Genomic DNA, 19982 nt, shown 5'->3' on the forward strand with positions numbered 1-19982 from the left:
TTTTTTGAAATGTTTTTATTAAAGACAAGTTTTCATTGACTAAGTGTAAGTCTCGAGGAAAACAAACACACAGATCTAGACGCCGTAATTCTTACCATGTGTGAAACCGAGACATTTCGACTTTGTAGGCAAAGAAGTGGGTGTTGAATGACTTGACTTCAACAAGCAAGGACTGCAAGTCGGCCTGTGAACAGTTGCCCTTCAATGGACGTTAAATAAAAATGAATGACTTTATCGTCGGAATAGCTCTTTCAAAAGTTGAACCATATACATTAGTGTGTTGTTTACATACTTCCATGTAACAAACACTTTAAAACAAAAAATCGTATCCTGTAGAAGTTTTCCGATGAAACGCAGTAGTTTTAGTTTTGTAAAGTGACATACTCATATTGAAATATAGAAACTGACATTTATTTAATGTCATGTTTTGTGGTGAGGTGAGGTGAGGTGAGGTGAGGTGAGGTGAGGTGAGGTGAGGTGTAACGTCGCTTCCAAGGTTATTGCACTTATATAGGGATGCACGAGTGTGTGTGCGTGTTTGTGTTTGTGTGTGTGTGTGTGTGTGTGTGTGTGTGTGTGTGTGTGTGTGTGTGTGTGTGCCTGCTTGTACTAGTCCGACTGATGCCGATTTATAGTGCTAGCTCACTGAGATACCATGCCGCAGTTTAACATGAATTCCCCACTCAGATACAGTATACTGACTCCGAGTCGACCAGCGCTTGTTTCAGACACTTAATGCCGAGCGCCAGGCAGGGGTAACAACAAGTACCATCTTCGGGCGGACGCTCTACCACTAGACCACGGAGGCGGTCTCATGTTAAGTGACTATGCAATAGTTATGTGACTACACTTTCTATTGTTTCCTCTGCTTCCTCTGCATTATCACTTGATTCAGTACTCTGGAGAAACACTGTTCTTGTACCAACGTTTCAGCAGGATGGAGGTGGGAATGGGGAAACCAGAAATGGGCTTCACACATGGTACACATGTAGAGCATCGAACCTGTGTCTTCGGTGTGACGAGTGAACGCTTTAACCACTAGGCTACCCCCTATCGAATTGAGATCAATGTCATATGTAGATACTTTCAAAAGGCTATGCTGAGATATGGGATAGATTGAAGTAAGTGAGTGAGTGAGTGAGTTGGGTTTAACAGTATTCCAGTTATTCCTTTGTATGTATGTATATACATAGTGTAGCCTCGCACTCTACAGTAAAGGGTTAAACGTGCAATGCCTGTAGAGTGAGTGAGTAGGGTGCAACGCCGCTTTTAACAGTATTCCAGTTATATCACGGCGTGTCAGCTTAATGTGGGAGGAAAGCCCCAAGTGATGCAGGTCTCAGACGTTTACCACTTCGGTGAAACCCACGAGCACGGATATGGTGCTGACAAACCTAGAAACATAATCGGGGCGAACTGGGATTCGCACCCACAACCAAAGGTTTCTGGCGTGCCTAAGGGACGCAACTCTGCACAGCGAATCGCGGCGCCTTAGACGACTGGGCCACCCGTGCCCCTTAGATTGAAGTAAAGAATAACTAGTGATGCAGATATACAAAACTGAACGTGAAAACACGCATACCCCTTCTGTATAAGACCAACAGCTCAAGCACTATACTGCCTGAACCCCGCCGTTATGCATCCCTCTGAAACATCCTATATTCAGGGGCCCAGCAACATCAACTTCTGTGATTTGATTTTCACATGTAAATATCCTGCCGTGAGTATTTTGCCTTCACACAAACGAAAACCTCATCAGCACGTACATCACATTGGCGTTATTCTTTTGAACCCATCAAACGACAACATTTCATCTGACGGGTGGTTTAGTCTCAAGTAGAGTAGGTAAGCATTACACGGGTCAGTGGATGTGTCTGCCCCGACACACATCTCTATTCGGTACGCGTAGGTTATCTCTTAGGCGTCTGGTTCCTCAGTATATCAAAGCATTGAGTTGCTGCTCCCAACCGCCACGCATTGAAGGCATGTTTGGTAGAAGACGAGGAATGATCGCTGAATTAAAGAAAAAAATAAAATGTTGTTATGTTGTTATCATACTGGCGGACCGGGGAGAGGGGTGGGAGCGGGGCGCGGTTGCACTTCCCCATTTTTAGTCAGACACCCTAAATTTAATTGCGCTCTAGTTCAAGTCAATTCGTGACCTTTGTATCATGTCCGACCCCCCTTTTCCAAACTCATGGTTCAGCCTCTATAAGATATATTCATATGATCAACAAATATCCATTTTCTTTCTATCCCTTGAATAATACGACCCGTGAAATTCCGGGATAGATTAGGTCTTCAGCAACCCATGCGTGCCGTAAAAGGCGACTATGCTTGTCGTAAGAGGCGACTAACGGGATCGGGTGGTCAGGCTCGCTGACTTTGTTGATACATGTCATCGATCCCATGATCGATGCTCATGATATCAATCACTGGATTGTTTGGTCCAGACTCGATTATTTACAGCCCGCCGTCATATAGCTGGAATATTGCTGAGTGTGGCGTTAAAGAAACCAACCGACCTTGAAATAATACCTGAAGCGCGCCTGTTTGATGCAAACATTATTATCAACCAATATAAACACATTTGACCATAGCAAAATATGTTCATGTTGTTTAATGCCGCAGTCAACAACATCCCAGCTAAACCAGGCGGCCTGTAAATAATCGATTAAGCCAGAAAGAACCTTGGTTGTCGGCACGGACAACGATCCAGGCCGTTGGTGTACGATGACACACCACCAGCCAGGTCCCCCAAAACCACCACCTGATCCCCATTGGACGTCACAAGCACGAGTGGTTTGCAGTACGTTAAGCGTTCTCTTACTTTGGCCTGCCTTAAGAGAATATTCTGACAAGGTCATATTTCGTCCGTGACCTTGATACCACGGCGACGTAATGCCGATTATCTACTTCACGAGAACCTATCACTGTGACGTCACACTTGAGTGCACACGCAGTTCCTAGTCTTTGCGCAGAGATATCTCGATCCAAACGGAGGTTATCTTATTTGTGACACATTTCTTTAAAAAAAACAAAAACCCAGGTAACTTCGTCCGTCACATTTGAAAATGAATGTTTACGAAGTATAACTATATTTCCCAGAACCTTAACCTCAATAAGATTGGCGGTGCAGAAATACTCATAAATCGATAGTGGTTATGCTATAAATCGCATCCACCTACTCATCAGATCAATACACAATTTGTACTTTCAAATTTCTATCCCTGCAGAATACAATAAGAAATGATTTATCATATCGTGAGCTTGTAATTCTTAGAACGAAAGTTGAACAAACTGAGGTCACAAACAGATTTGTGCAAGAACCTAGTTAAAAAAATAAATTTTCAACATAAAATTCATCAAATGTAATCCTTTCATTTTTCAAATCTGTAAATACTAACCGCCGATGAAAGAAGATTTTCAACATAGCAAACGCAGTGTGGTTACAAAGATATAAAGGGAAGCTTTTTCCCAGGGTGATATTTTTACTTTGTATTCACGCCCCTGCAGTAATCAAAGCCTGCTCGGCTTTCTCTAAGGTTGTGTCTTCTAACAAATTGGAATGTGATTTAGGAGCAACTTTCTACAAGCAATCAACGGAAACTAAAGTGAGAGTGAGTTCTTTTGACAAATTCACAAAAAGAGAATCAGCGAAGAGAATTAGTGTAAGGTCCGAGAAGCAAATTAAAGAAAGCTGTACTTTTCCGTTGTGCTGTCGTCTTGAAATAAACCTATTTTTCTTAATGCATCTGGAATGTATGAAAGAAACAGAAATAATTACGACAACATCCCCTAAATTGTCGCCGAGGGAAATAGCTTTCAAATATTTCCATATGCCTCGATTGATGTATGCGTATTGAGTAAACAAATTTGGTCTGGTTATAATAGCGAACCGTTCCATTTTTGTAAGTCGGCCATCCAATCAGAGACTCTGTTATCACCACGTGACGAGGGGATGCGGTACAGACTAGACTGTAACACCTTTACTCCTATACACGTTTTGTAGTCAGACAGATGCAAATGTCACTCAGGAAAACAATTTTCTTTTCTGTGAGCCTTGTTATAGATAAGTTTAGCACGTGGGCTGCACATCTTCTCAGCTCTTGGCGTGACCTACTCTAACACTCAAGCTGGCGGGTAGCGTTCTATCACTTGGAGACTGCACTTCAGTCGAGACGCGGACAAGTAAATGCACAGTACACCTGGATGATATATCCTGAAGAGAGTGCACCTACATGACCAGGTAAGACAAACTGACCCGAATCTCCCCACCTGTAGTCCACAGTCTAGGCGGCTCTCGTGCCGCGTTTAAATTCTGATTTAACCTGTTGCTGTATGTACGCTTCAACATGTTTAGACAGCAGTTAATAGTTACACTTAAATGTGCAGGGATAATCCATTTATACATGTATTCGTTTCTTAATGTCGTGGGGCGGTCGGGTTGCCTAGTGGTTAAAGCGTTCGCTCGTCATGCCGAAGATCCGGGTTCGATCCCAAACATGGGGACAATATGTGAAGCCCATTTCTGGTGTCACCCGCCGTGATATTGCTGGAATATTGCTAAAAGCGGCGTAAGAACCTACTCACTCACTCATAAAGTCGTTGATGGTTGTCTTCACTTTATTCAAATGTTTCTCCCAATGGTCAGTGACGTTTCTTTCCAATGCTACTCTTTTTCTCCTAAATAATGGCTTCTCATCAATTGTGTCGTAACATTTCTAATAATCTTTTATCGTATGTTGTTTTAAGCAATGTCACCTTGTTATCTTATATTAAATACCCGTTCCATTTTTTATAACGCATCTGTACCTTATATCGACACCCTGTCTTACTTATACTGGCGTTCGTTTCAATGCTTTAACTCATACCGTCGCTTATGTACGTCAATACTGTTTCCGTATTTTATACTGACATTCTGTCGCAGCTCTGCTAAAATGTCGATGAGACGTTAAATTTTAACTCGCTATTCCGACGTTCCTTGACGATGTAGTATTTACAAACTGTCCCTGCATCACGTTCTTCAAGCAGTATCCCTGACCATCATAGATAAACATCCCTAAAATCTGTCTGTTGTATCTTCTGTCTGTATGTTTATCCGAGGACAAAGCACTTATGATAAAGTAGACAATGAACGTTGGATGCACGATAAGGCGGTGTTGGGATTGATGTTGATACTATATTATATACATCAAGCATCTCCACGTAACCCTTTAACCGTAAAAGCCGCTTTGACCCCTTTTTCATTTTTTTAAACGGCGTGTTTCATGACCTTGGTTCAAACCAAGAAACACAATCAGTGCGAATCTCGGATTCCAGCAAGACTAAAGGACGCAATTCTGTAGATCCAGTTTAGAATTGATCTTTATATTAGCAACGCATGCTTTTAACAGGCAACCCTATGCTTGTCGTAAGATGCGACTAACGGGATCGGTGGTCAGGCTCGCTGGTTGGTGTTTGTCATGGTATCCCACTTGCGTAGATCGATGCTCATGATGTCAATCACTGGATTATCTGGTCCGCCGTCATATAGCCGGAAGATTGCTGAGGGGGGCGTTAAACAACAAACAGCGCCTTTGATGATTGAGCCACCCGCAGCCTCAAATGAACTGACAGTATGAATGTTGTTCTACGCTGTAGTTTGCAATATTCCATCTACATCACCGCGGCATGTAAATAATCGAGTCTGAGTGACTGAGTGAGTGATGTTTTACGCCGCTTTTAGCAATATTCTAGCAATATCACGGCGGGGAACATCAGAAATGGGCTTCACACATTGTACCCATGTCGGGAATCGAACCCAGGTCTTCGGCGTGACGAGCGAACGCTTTAACCACTAGGCTACCCGACCGCCCCCCTAATGGAGTCTGAACACGTCCATACAAACAAGTGGTTGATATAATGAGCAACGGTGCAATGACTCGTCAAACGACAAAGTCACCGAGCCTGTATCACCTGTCCATTTGTGTCCATACTACAAGCAGAGGTCACTTGGGACCACTTTCATCCCGGAATAACCACTAGGTGCCCCCAATTAGTGATGTAAAAACCTGCACAGGATATAAGAACCACTAAGAACCATAAGAACGGACAGATTACGCTGACTGACCCCCTTTTGCTAAAATCTGTGCCAGAATAAATGTTAAACAGAAGTGACCTACAATACGTCACACTTCTACAACGATTGGCAACGGAGTGCCCGCGGCTCCTATTCAAAGTGGGTCAACGGCTGGGTCAGATATCTCAACATGGCTTTCAAACATCGGTCTGACAGGAAATAAACCTAACTAACGGTAAACGTCCAGGGAAACTATGTCAATAACCGGTTATATATTAATTCTATAAATTACTAACATGACATTGGTTGCTTACAGAAAGTCTAGGACGATATATTTTGAAAATGATTTCCAACTGATTTTTATTGTGTTGGCAAGACTTTTATTATACAGTAAACTACGGTTATAACGAACTCGAGGTGACCACTAATTTTAGTTCGTAATAATCGTAGTTCGTTATAAGCATACATACAACATATATACAACAAATGGTCGGGACTAAAAATAAGTTCGCTATATCCGTCAGTTCGTTATAAGCGTGTTCGGTATAAACGTAGTTTACTGTACTAAAATTAGGCACGAGGCTCGGATCAATTGGCAACCCTTACAAATTGATTCAAATCGGTCAAAACCAACTTGTTTGTAAACAAAATCGTCATGATGCATATGAATCCCTCTGTTGACCATTACCCTAATTGACACATACAATGTCTGACACAAGTCACTAACTATAACTCGTGAAGATCCGGGGTAGAATAGGTCGTCAGCAACCCATGCTTGCCGTAAAAGGCGACTATGCTTGTCGTAAGAGGCGACTAACGGGATCGGGTGGTCAGGCTCGTTGACTGGTTGATGCATTTCATCGAATCCCAATTGCGTAGATCGATGCTCATGATGTCAATCACTGGATTGTCTGGTCCAAACTCGATTATTTACAGACCGCCGTCATACAGCAGGAATATTGCTGAGTGCGGCGTTCAACAAACAAACAAACAAACAAACAAACACTAACTATAACGAGCACAGACCCCCTTTAAGTTGTCTGTGTGTAAGCCTACATGCGACATTATCTCACCCTACATGAAAATACGACTTACTAATTTGTCAAGGAGCGGGCAATTATTTTCTGAGAAATCAATTGGAAAACATCTTAGGTTACCTTATCTCGCATAAGTATGGTTGAGCTGAAATGAACCGATGTTTATCAATGCATTGAGTAAAGGGATGTAACTCGGTTCGTTTATGTCGTCTTTCAGCTGTCAAAATGGCTGAATCAAAGCGTTTTTTCTGGGTGATACGTCGGACATATATTCTGGCTCTTTATTAATTATGTCGGTGATATGTACCCTGTGTGTGAGCCTACAGCTCGAGTTACACGGCTCACACACAGGGAACATCACGCCATATACCCCTCGAGATCGGTTGACATGCTATTTATTTACTGTGAGTCCGACACCATCAAACATACAAAAGAAGGTGATAAGAGTGCTATATCTCATTTGCATACAAAACACATTTGGCCAGTAGACTAAGCCTATAGATGACCTTGCATTATTCCACATGACAAAGTCTTACAAGGCCTTGATTCAACCCTTTGCTAACAGTTTGGGACTTAAAAGAGGTTGTTGTCTGGAGTAAATTGACTTACTGTAAGGACGCTTCAGTAATGTGTGTTTTGTAATAAAAAAACAACAGTTTGAAAGGTCAGCGTAGAACAGTAGTTTCTTTCATCTCTCGTAGTATGACAGTAGTTGGCTGGTTTGTTGTTAAACGCCGCACAATATTCCAGCTATATGACGGCGGTCTGTAAATAATCGAGTCTGGACCAGTCAATCCAGTGATTAATATCATGAGCATCGATCCACGCAATTGGGATTAATGACATGCATCAACCAAGTCAGCGAGCCTGACCACCCGATCCCGTTAGTCGCCTCTTACGACGAGCATAGTCACCTTTTACGGCAAGTATGGGTTGCTGAAGACCTATTCTACCCCGGAATCTTCACGGGTCAGTATGACAGTAGCGTTGCATAGACGTCAACTGCTGGTGTTAACTTGTCTATGTTTTGGGCAATGGACAATCGATGCATGGATAATACGCAGTTACTACCTGATGCAAACTACAAAGTTTTAAGGGGCCGTAAATTACTGATAACGTTCCTAGGTTGTAAGGGTTGCGCAGTCTATCAGAGCCTCACAACACAGGTATCTGATGTTTCTTGTTGTGCAAGAGGTCTTACGTAATCAATTAGATTCAAGAATGAGTTGGCAATGTCAATATTTACATGATTTTAACTTGCACAGGACAAAAGAGAGCGAGTGAATATAGTTTCACGCCGCTTTTAGCAATATTCCAACAATATCACAGAAAATGGGCTTCACACATTGTACCCATGAATGTGGGGAATTGAACCCGGGTCTTCTGCTTGACGAGCGAACGCTTTACCAACAGGCTACCCCACCGCCCCTATACTATCGAGAAGAAGTTAAAAAAACACCCGATTCTTTCATATTAGTATAGTCAATTTGTCATATGACAAATTATAGTCATGTGAAAGAATCGGAGTTCTTGAACTACTTGTGAGAAGTATATTGCCTTACTATGTAAAAAGTCTTATCCCTATACTGTTCACTTACGAAGTATTTTTAAAATTAATTTGAATGGCGTTTCCTTTGTATGTATGTATGTATATACATAGTGTAGCCTCGCACTCTACAGTAAAGGGTTAAACGTGCAATGCCAGTAGAGTGAGTGAGTAGGGTGCAACGCCGCTTTTAACAGTATTCCAGTTATATCACGGCGTGTCAGCTTAATGTGGGAGGAAAGCCCGAAGTGATGCAGGTCTCAGACGTTTACCTCTTCGGTGAAACCCACGAGCACTGGTATGGTGCTGACAAACCTAGAAACATAATCAGGGCGAACCGGGATTCGAACCCACAATCATAGGTTTCTGGCGTGCCCAAGGGACGCAACACTGCACAACGAATCGCGGCGCCTCAGGCGACTGGGCCACCCGTGCCCCCGTAATGCCAGCTTTATGACATCCAATGATTGATATCATGAGCATCGATCCACGCAATTGGGATAAGCATAGTCGCCTTTTTCGACATGCATTGTTTGCTGAAGACCTATTCCAACCCGGATCTTCTCGGGTCCTGTTGCGTTACGTCGCAGTCGACAGTATATGCAGCATAGTATACTGAACAACAAAAGTTCCTTTAATGCAAAGTTATGTTTTTTTACCAAATCTGAAACAATTTCGGTTCGCAACAGATAAAAAGACTCCTGTAAGTGTTCAAGTGGTTTGGTTTTTGAGTGAGTCCTGTTTCTTTGGTCTTTTGGAATACTGCCTTAAGGTTATTTAAATGTTCCAAAAATGTTTTATAAAATACTATGATGTCATCTACATATACTGAACAATAAAAGTTCCTGTGACATTGAATAACATTTAATGCCTGTAAGTGTTCAAATGGTTTAATTTGCCATACTGACTTCAGAAAATGCGTGATTTCATAAAAAAAACCCCCATGAACATGCCAAAATGTCAATTTAAAAATCAATAGCGTGTGTGTCCACCTCTGGTTGCGATGCAAGCAACACATCTTCTCATGGTATGGACAGGCGTCGCACAAAGTCCTGTGGGATATTTGTCCATATCTGCTGGAGCATGTTTCGAGGTTCCTTGAGTGTGTGGATCCATCTCATCCAACATGTGCTCGATTGGTGAGAGATCAGGGGAGCGAGCCGGCCAGGGGAGGGCATTCACGTTGAAGAGAATCCTGAACAAGTCGAGCAGTATGAGGCCGGGCGTTGTCATGTTGAAAGGTAATGCCTGGGCCATGACGACGCAAAAACGGAAGAACAACAGGGCCGATGATCTCGTTGTCCATTGAGATTTCCCTCTACCGCTATCAAACGGGTCCTCTGTCTTGCTGTAATCCCACCCCATACTATAACGCTGCCGCCCCCGAACCGATCTTCTTCTATGACACAATGATTGACGTAACGTTCACCTCGACGTCGGTACCCTCGAATCCGTCCATCGCTGTGGTTGAGGTGAAAACGAGACTCGTCAGTGAAAAGAACTTGTCCCAAATGCTTGGCCGTCCAGCGTAGACGCTATCTGCACCACACAGACGTGCTTGACGGTGGTTTCCTGTCAAAATGGCACGTCTTGCGGGTCTTCTGGGGACAATCCCTGCACATCTGAGGCGACGATGTACGGTTTATGAAGATACTTGTCGAAGGCCAGGGATGCTTCTTGCAGTCACTGTTGCTGGCTGGAATCGATTTCGTAGGTGTGTTATTCGAATCCAGTTGTTTTGTCGATTATTGGTTACGCGTGGCCTGCCACCCCGAGGATGGTCTCTGACTGCATTCCACTGTTGCCAACGTTGCCATAAACACCAAATGGTGTTTCTGTGGACGTTAAATTGTCTTGCAACATGACGTTGACTCGATCCTGCTTCAAGCATACCAATGGCTCGCAGACGGTCATTTTCGGACAGGTGTTGAATAATTGCGTAATTTAGTTTTTCTGAGTGGTTCTTTTCAGCACGATGCTAAACAATGCATATGGAATCCTGTTAACGCACATGTTTTTATATCCATTCTTGGGTAGTGAAATGCATGAGGCTTGCATAAAAGTCAACTTTTGCATGGAATGCATGCTTTTCTGTTACAGTTGCGTTTTTGTGACTTGATTCCATACATGTACTACAATATTGAAAACCAAACTTTACTTGTTTGAAAAATACACTAAAATATTGGTGTCACAGGAACTTTTGTTGTTGAATATACGTGCCAGACAAACCAGTAACCATATGCGCAGCGATCCACGTCACCCTCTTCCACTTGCAACAGGAAAATAGAAATCTATATAAAGATATTATGTTTTATAAAAGAACATGCTCGATATGTCGGGAAAATACCACTGTCTACAGCGCTTGAAAGACAACAGGCCTCTTGTAACTATTCCTAGTGGCGACATGTGTTATGTGACCCTTACTATGCTGCTTATAAACCCTTGGGCATAAGCTAACGTAGATATTCCTTTTCAGTCTTACGTTTTCTCACAGCGAATGTCATTTAGGTCTGTTTACAGTCACGACGAACAGGGTGTTTTTACTTACCCTCCAGGGGGGCGGGTAGCCTAGTGGTGAAAGCGTTCGCTCGTCACGCAGAAGACCAGGGTTCGATTCCCTACATGGGTACAATGTGTGAAGCCCATTTCTGGTGTCCCCTGCCGTGATATTGTGGAATATTGCTAAAAGCGGCGTAAACCTATACTCACTCACAGCTTTTCCTCCTGTGGGTGGACGTGTCTACAGCTGGTGCAATGTGAAGCACTAAAATTAGGACAACAACGATTACTACTACTACTACTACTACTACTACTATTACTACTACTACTAGCTGTTACTACTCCGGCAACTGCGACTACTACCACTACGGTTGCTATTACCAATACTGTCGTAATTTGTTTTTGTTGCATTTGTTTAAAGGTCAGTTTACAAGGGTTTTTAAAAAATTAAATCTTCACTTTGACCCACTAATACTTTCGAAAAAACATTCAGCTCAAAATGAAAAAGTCGCCTTCAAATGGGTTTACATGTCACAATCATTTCATAAAATTGATTTACTGTAGGGGTATGTTCTCGGAGATTACTGAAAATATAAGCACAATATTTATGTATTATTCAAAGTACTCCGTTTAGCTATTATATGCCGATATTGGGGCTGGGACGGGTTACTCGGGTACCTGGGTCGGGTGGGTACTGAGTAGGAGACCGCCTTCGTGGTCTAGTGGTAGAGCGTCCGCCCGGAGAGCGGAAGGTCCGGGGATCGATCCCCGGCCGCGTCATACCAAAAGACGTTAAAAGATGGTACTTGATGTTACCCTGTCTGACGCTCGCGGCATTAAGGGGCTAAAACAAGGACTGGTCGGCTCGGAGACAGTATACTGTGTGTGAGTGGGGTATTCATGTTAAACTGCGGCATGGTATCTCAGTGTGCTAGCACTATAAATCGGCATCAGTCCGGACTAGTACAAGCGGCCACACACACACGTGCATGCACGTCGCTATATAAGTGCAATAATCTTGGACGCGACGTTAAACCCCATTTCACCTCACCTCACCTCACCGAGTAGGACCCGGGTACCCACAGGACTACCCGGAATCCGTGGTTAGTCACGTAATATATTGTTTAATGACAAAAAAGTATCTAGAACTCTATGGTTGCACTACAAGTCACTATGTGCCCATTTCTTTCTGACTATGACCCATTCCTTCTGACTTTTCATGTGGTTGAATAAAGATATAACTAAAGTCAACTTCAGTGTATGCATGACCAGATTGTTTAATACATGTATTTAAATACGTTTTGCCAGGGCTATGGTAAAAAAATTCCAAATCGGACATTTTGTACCTGTCTCTTGAGACCTACAGTGGTTACCCGGGTAGGGTCGGGTAATAGGGGGACTCGTCCCAGCCCTTGCCGATATGTTGTTATCTGACGTGGACTCCGTTGAACAAAGCGATCCCAGGGCTAAGGTGATCGCAACGGCCATGCTTTAACATATTCTTACGATCATCGTAGCGCTACGATCGCTTTGTGGAAACGAGGCCTTGGCCTCTGCAAAGATCGTTCCGACTACTGGAAATTTCACCAAAGCGAATTCATGAAATACTACATCTGATACTAGGTCTAAAAACAGTCGAAGATGAATACAAAACCACATGTGTAATAATCGACGACTGTTCTCTGAAGATTGTTTTGAAGGCGAGATGGGCACGCCTGTTCCAACGTTAGATATAAACAAGATATTCAGCAAGGCTCGCAGACAGTCATTGTCGTGAGCGCGGCGCAGTCGGTACCTATTTAACTCAAAATGTGATATACAAGCGCTATTAACTTCCCACAGTCCTCACGTCTACCTTTCATTTGGCTTTCAAACGAAATTCAATGGTATAGCCGTCTTGTTCAGGAGCCATTAACTTCGACACACACAACTTGTAAATCAGTCAGCTCGCGAGCTGCGCGTGCTTGCACGAAGAGGCAAGCCACGTGACGCACGAACTACGCGCACCTGTAAGCCCACAAGTTAAGGGTTACAGATTTGAACGTTTTTTAAAAAAAAATACAACGCTTTAAAGAACTAGGGAATCTATTCTGGAACAAAATCACCTTGCACAAGGCTATGTTATAGTATAAAAGAGTAAGATATATCAGCTTGTCTCGATTTGAGTCACGTTTTTAAGGCGAGACTTTGCTTCCGAAGATACCCATAGCGTGATGGGATACGCATCTTGTTTGTTTGTTTGTTGTTGTTCAACGCCGCACTCAGAAATATTCCAGCTATATGACGGCGGTCTGTAAATAATCGAGTCAGGACCAGACAATCCAGGGACTGACATCATGAGCATCGATCCACGCAATTGGGATACATGCATCAGCGAGCCTGACAACCCGATCCCGTTAGTCGCCTCTTACAACATGCACAGTCGCCTCTTACGGCAAGTATGGGTTGAAATCTCCCCGAGAGTGGAAGGTCCGGGGTTCTATCCCCGGCCGCGTCATACCCAAAGACATTTAAAGATGGTACTTGTGTGTATCCTGTGTGGTGCTCAGCATTGAGGGGCCAAAACAAGGACTTGTCTGCTCGGAATCAGTATACTGTGTCTGAGTGGGGTATTCACTATAAAATCGGCATCAGTCAGGACTAGGAAAAGCGCGCAAACACACACACACACACACACACACACACACACAAAAAAAAAAAACCCCAACAAAACAACAAAACAAAACAAACTCAGAGCTCATACTATTGACCACTCATTTGCTTGGACGAGGCGAGGCCTGTGTACTTACAAGCTGCCCGGGTTAAGCACAGAAAAGAAGAAACGTTGTGGGATTACGGGTCAGAAATGGTCTCCAGTACAAGAGAAGAATAAGATCAGACAAGTGGTCAGGATCTGCATACAGATGGTCAGGAACTGTAGCCAGGTCATCAGGATCTGCAGCCAGGTGGCCAGGATCCGTGGCCAGGATCTGCAGTCAGGAGGTCAGGATCCGCAGCTAGGTGGTCAAGCTCTGCAGCCAGGTGGTCAGGATCTGCAGCCAGGTGGTCAAGCTCTGGAGCCAGGTGGTCAGGATCTGAAGCCAGGTGGTCAGGATCTGAAGCCAGGTGATCAGGATCTGAAGCCAGGTGATCAGGATCTGAAGCCAGGATCTGCAGCCAGGTGATCAGGATCTGAAGCCAGGTGATCAGGATCTGAAGCCAGGTGATCAGGATCTGCAGCCAGGTGGCCAGGATCTGTAGCCAGGATCTGCAGCCAAGTGGCCAGGATCTGCACCCAGATGGTCAGGATCTGCAACCAGGTGGTCAGGATCTGCAGCCAGGTTGTCAGGATTTGCAGCCAGGATCCGCTGCCAGATGGTCAGGATCCGTGGCCTGGATCCGCAGCCAGGTGGTCAAGATCTGCAGCCAGGTGGCAAGGATCTGCAGCCAGGTGGTCAGGTGACTGAATGCCATCTTTCCCAGACGGCGTTCATCCTATCAACCACTGGTTTCTCTGGCCCAGATCCAATTATTTACAGGCGGGAATGATATAGCTGGAATATTGCAGAATTCCCACTTATCGATTCCTCTATTAGGTTTCTTAAATATATTTCCTTATTATCATGTCCGGCCCGACCACCCCCAAATTGTTTCCAACCTAAATTTATTATTATTTGTAGGCACTGTGGAACATCAGAATAAGGTTAACCGTTATAGGTTTGCTACCCATTGAAGAAGTAAAAAAAACCACACAAATAAAATCCCCCTTCCCAACCCAGTCAGTTCTGAAGAAAATCCATGAGAAACAATAATATATTTAACTGGCCTAATAACACAATCACACTGATTATGCTCATAGGTCATATATCCATATTCATATATCTTTTACTTCGTCTATATCTTTCCCCGCCGTGATATTGCTGGAATATTTCTAAAAGCGGCGTAAAACCGTACTCATTCACTCACTCGTCTATATCCTAGAAAACGTTTTTTTACAATGGCTGTCGTTAAAATATAAATTCACACAATAAACGATGTAATAAAAAGGTTGAGATAAGCTGAAATATCAAATCTCCATCACACGCATTGTTTAGGACGCTGAGTGAGTGGATTAGCCAACGCGCCGCGTCAGCCTTTTTTTTTCACGAACTAGAAGACCTAGTTAACCACAATACAATCTGTCTGGGGTCTGGCCACATCTATTCATCTTGACATAGTGCCCAACACGTTATGACCAATTGGTTAGAGACAAGGGTATTCGATTAGTCATACTCAAGTAGAACCCTAAATCTCGCCATCCTTCTCTTCCCCAAAGGACTTAGCGACGAACGAGATTTGTACAGCACGCCGCGAGACCTGCGTGATTTAAGTCTTGCTCCGGGCTTCTAAATCTCCCCAATGCTATCTATCCCTCAGTTTTCCATTAAGTCCCGAATGGCTGTCCATATTTACTCACGTGCTGTGCTTATTTTTCTCAATTTCCAAATTGGACTGCCCCCTTCAGCGTTGTAAGCACGATGAGGTGACTGTTCTAATGTACAGTAATCTTTTCTTGTGCTGCACAGGCAGGAGGGATAGACGCACGGCTGTTCGACTTAACGCGATTGCTTCAAACTTATTTATTTCTTGTTAAAGCAATATCCAAGACAATGACCTTTTTGGGAAATCGATTTTATTGGGAAATATTCTGGTCTGTACGCTGATATCAGTGCACTAGGGTGACATTTCCTTAATTCCTAAATTTTATGGAACATACTTATCTATTCCTTTTCATCATCTCATAAACCATGAATGCTTGATGTGTGGATCTTTCCCTCGTGACAAGATAGCTTTGAGATAAATTATGGTTTTGTGAAAAACTGATATAGTATATTTCAGGTGAAATTATATTTCCTACTGTATTTATATCGTTATTTATGTTCTAGATTTGTCAGCACCATGCCCGTGCTCGTGGGTTTCACCGAGGTGGTAAACGTCTAAGACCTGCATCACTTCGGGCTTTCCTCCCACATTAAGCTGACACGCCGTGATATAACTGGAATACTGTTAAAAGCGGCGTTGAACACAACCCACTCTTTAATATCGTTTTAACTGAAGACGTTTACTGCTTTTATACCCTAATTTAAGTAGCGCTATTAGCCTGTACTTCCAAATGAAACAGTCATTGTGTGTTTACAATCTCGACATTCTGCATCTTCCCGAGGCAAGGGATTTGACCGACTATAAAAGTCCAGTTTCCACCCTTACCGAACTAGGCTGGATTTTCTGGGCTCGATCGTAGAGCCATATATGAATCAAACACATGTGAGGCAAACATCTTAAAACATCTGTAAACATGGTATATAGTTTCCCACATCAGGATATTGTGAATGGTATATATAGTTTTATGACGCCTTTAGCAATATCATGGCGGGGGACACCAGCAATGGGCTTCATACATTGTACACATGTGGGGAATCGCACCCGGGTCTTCGGCGTGACGAACGAACGCTTTAACCAACATCCCACCGCCCCAACAAGTCCTTAGATATAACCTAACCAGGGATCACGGCATAAATGATCATTCGGCCCACCTATATTCCGGTTGGCGTCGGATCTCGATTGAAGCTGGAATCTTCATCCACTAGTTTCGCTAGTTCATGTGACGATCTCATTGCACAATACAATCTGGCGTCAGTCGTGACCCATGTTGCTCCGTATTGTGGTGGCACGTGGTCCTGTGAACAGCGCATAGGTCACAACTAAGGCGAAATTAAGCAACGTTGGTCGCGGAAAGTAACTGGATGGGTGACCGCTTGACCTGCCCTTCACTGAAGCATATGTAAGACATGTGGTGTCTTCTTAGACAAGTGACTTTGTCAGAAATATGCCTCTAATCACCCAGCTGTGAATGGTTACCCGGTAGGATGAGATGGTAATGTGACCTTCTACCGCTTCACAGGCAGTTTGGATTCTATACTCCCTAAGGAGCTGAGAATGAAATGACCAGGGTCATAATTTCTGGTGTGGTCATATAGCGCAATATAAATGACGTATCATTATTATTATTAGTATTAGTAGTAGAATGCATATTTCTATTAACCATTAAAAAAACCAAAACTTCAGCCGTCATGCTGTACGAACTATAAGAGTGAGTGAGTATGGTTTTACGCCGCTTTAGGCAATATTCCAGCAATATCACGGCGGGGGACACCAGAAATGGGCTTCACACATTGTGCCTATGTCGGGAATCGAACCCGGGTCTTCAGCGTAACGAACTAACGCTTTAACCACTAGGCTACCCGACCGCCCCACGAACTATAAGAGGAATCGATCGTTATAAGGTTGACATAGATATAGTGCAATATCGCTACGCAACTCTCGCCCGATGTAGGTCAGAGGATAATCCGAATAGACACGAAAGGTCAAGGTAACCCAAGCTATTTTACCTGCACAACAAAGGCACTCAAGTGGTCAGATCTTATGTACGCTTTGTACTCTTATGTTTAACAGGTAAATATTTGCATACCCTTTCCGAGAGATAGCAAGATATTCCAGCAATCTGGCGAGCGTCATCCCTGGAGAGTCTTTGACCGTTGCATGCTTAGCATGTTGGAGGCGATCTGCACGGAATGCTGCAAATACGTAACCGTTCTTACGCAATCTGGTGGACAGAAATACAAGAAAAACTAGATAAAGTGCATGTTCCGTTTGTGGTTTTCGTGATAATTGCGAGAAAATGGTATACGTTTCCGGAAAGGGTTTATCTTCAAATAAAACGTGCCAAGTCTTGTTGCCAAAATGTCCCTTTCTATTTGTGATTGTTAGGCTTAAAGGGGCATACAGGCTTTTAACTATATTAATGTTCGTCCATTAAGTAACTGCTTTCAAATTAGTGTTTCCTTATTTCGGAATGTGTTTATGGTAAGGATTGAGTGAATGCGTTTAGTTTAATGCTTATTTGCACAGTATATGTCCTGAAGTGATACAGGTCTGAGACGTTTTGGTGAGATCGACGAGCACTGGTTGGTTTGTTGGTTTGTTGTTTAACGCCGCACTCAGCAATATTCCAACTATATGACGGCGGTCTGTAAATAATCGAGTCTTGACCAGACAATCCAGTGATTGATATCACGAGCATCAATCCACGCATTTGGGATCGATGACATGCATCAAGCAAGTCAGCGAGCCTGACCACCCGATCCCGTTAGTTGCCTTTTACGACAAGCATGGGTTGCTGAAGACCTATTCTACCCCGGATCTTCACGGGTCACGAGCACTGGTATGGTGCTGGCAAACCTAGAGACGTCATGAGTTGCAACCATTGATCACAGGTTTCTGAGGTCCGAACTCTGCAGAGCGAATTGCGGCGCCTCATATGTTTGTTTGTTTGTTGTTTAACGCCGCACTCAGCAGTATTCAAGCTATATGACGGCGGTCTGTAAATAATCGAGTCTTGACCAGACAATCCAGTGATTGACATCATGAGCATCGATCCGCGCAATTGGGATACGATGACATGCATCAACCAAATCATCGAGCCTGACCACCCGATCCCGTTAGTCGCCTCTTACGACAAACACAGTCGCCTTTCACTGCAAGAATTGGTTGCTGAAGACCTATATTCACGGGTCACCGCTTTGGTTGAGATCAACGAGCACTGGTATGGTGCTGACAAACCTCGAGACAAGGAGCAATCTGGGATATCAGCAATCGATCACAGGTTTATGAACTCGGCGAATTCCGGCGCCCGATATGACTTGACCACCTGTTCACCCCCTCAAAATAAACACCGAACTTCAGTAGCACGTAATGAAGCCGCGATTCGTAGCTCTGTATAGCCACACGTGGATGTCGGATTGTACAAGAGAAGCAGCACGAAGCTACGATGTCGCATTTGGCTAATGGTGGCATTACGCCCTATATTCGTAGGTAGAGAATAGGTCTTCAGCAACCCATGCTTGCCGTAAGAGGCGACTAACAGGATTGGGTTGTCAGGCTCGCTGACTTGGTTAATGCATGTCATCGCATCCCAATTTCCTAGATGGATGCTCATGATGTCAATCACTGGATTGTTTGGTCAAGACTCGATTATATACAGGCCTCCGTCATATTGCTGGAATATTGCTGAGTGCGGCGTTAAACAACAAGCAAACAAACAAACACAAAGATGAGATTTGGGATTCACGAACATTCGCATCAGTCTCCTCCGTTTGGCAGCACCAGGAACCGACAACATGTCCATTGATCATTCAACATTGAATCACCGCGCGTGTTTTTTTACGGCTTCCAAGCAATTAAGAAAGTCATTTCATCGCTTGATCTAGGCTAAAAATAATATGCTCACTTTCACCCCCAAATAAGGTCCTTATGGTTTAATTAAGGATTTCTTCAATTGGTTAGTTTCTGTAAATGTTTAATGTTGATCGATTGTTCAATTCGGGTCAATTTTCCTTGTAAGGAAAACATATATTTGCTGCACTGGGTAAAGGGCACTCACACGATACAACTAGTTGTATACAATTTGTTGCATGCAACCATTTGCATCGTGTGAATACGCAAGTCGGACCAACTTTTGACGTATGCAACTAGTTGTACCGTGTGAATGCCCCTTTAGCGACCCATTGCCAGTTTTAAGTGTTTCGGCCGTGTCGTGTCAAGTGTAACCTTCATTTACCGTACTGGTCTGATTAATGAGGTCCATTGTGTTAGGCTTCGGCGCATGTTCAATGGGTTACAACGTCCCTGCATATACACATAGTCGAGCACGCGGACACACTGACGTACATCTATCTGACCGAGTTCCCACTGCGAGGATTTGAGGGAAAAACCCCAAAACGTTCCAACGTTGGTTATAAAGGCCATGCGCCAGCTGTTTATA

General features: G+C 43.6%; 1 protein-coding gene across 1 annotated transcript in view; it reads left to right on the top strand.

Moving 5' to 3' along the window:
• The first annotated feature begins 3952 nt into the window (after window positions 1-3952).
• Window positions 3953-19982, top strand: part of LOC124139626 — a 42414-nt gene continuing 26384 nt past the window's right edge. The window contains exon 1 of the mRNA XM_046506854.2: window positions 3953-4249. The gene's annotated coding sequence lies outside the window, so the exon portion shown is untranslated. The remainder of the gene's footprint in view (window positions 4250-19982) is intronic.

Source organism: Haliotis rufescens, unplaced genomic scaffold (assembly GCF_023055435.1).
Source record: "Haliotis rufescens isolate VD_foot unplaced genomic scaffold, xgHalRufe1.0.p SCAF_7, whole genome shotgun sequence".
NCBI classification, from domain to species: Eukaryota; Metazoa; Mollusca; class Gastropoda; order Lepetellida; family Haliotidae; genus Haliotis; species Haliotis rufescens.